At 65.9% G+C, this 340-nt stretch overlaps 1 protein-coding gene across 1 annotated transcript in view; it reads right to left on the bottom strand.

The window, feature by feature from the left end:
- Positions 1–116, bottom strand: part of Ythdf3 (YTH N6-methyladenosine RNA binding protein 3) — a 17429-nt gene extending 17313 nt beyond the window's left edge. The window contains exon 1 of the mRNA XM_010641318.1: positions 27–116. The gene's annotated coding sequence lies outside the window, so the exon portion shown is untranslated. The remainder of the gene's footprint in view (positions 1–26) is intronic.
- Between the last annotated feature and the right edge of the window lie 224 nt (positions 117–340).

Below are 340 nucleotides of genomic sequence, written 5' to 3' on the forward strand. Positions count from 1 at the left end.
GCCTGGGCCTCTCCCCGTGCACTCACAGCAGTTGGCTGCCGCCCTCGGCGAGTGATTGTTCCAGCCGCCGCCGCTGCAGCTGCTCGCGGAGAAACCAAAAAGGGCCTCGCGCTCGGTAGTCAGCGGCAAGGGCCCGTCTTTTCCGCTTGCACGCTCCTCTTCCCCTCTCGCACTCCGCTTCTCCGGTCCACAATGGCGGACAGACTCCCTGGTCTCACTTCCGCTCCGAGCCTCCCTGACCTTCCGCTTTCCACTCTGACGTACGCGATCACTCCGCTCTTCCTCCCCCACCCTCGCGCAGGCTACTTCGGCTCCGCCTCTCAGGCGCCACGTCACTAGC

This window comes from Fukomys damarensis, unplaced genomic scaffold (assembly GCF_012274545.1).
Source record: "Fukomys damarensis isolate Sample0158 unplaced genomic scaffold, DMR_v1.0_HiC HiC_scaffold_5, whole genome shotgun sequence".
Taxonomy (NCBI): Eukaryota; Metazoa; Chordata; class Mammalia; order Rodentia; family Bathyergidae; genus Fukomys; species Fukomys damarensis.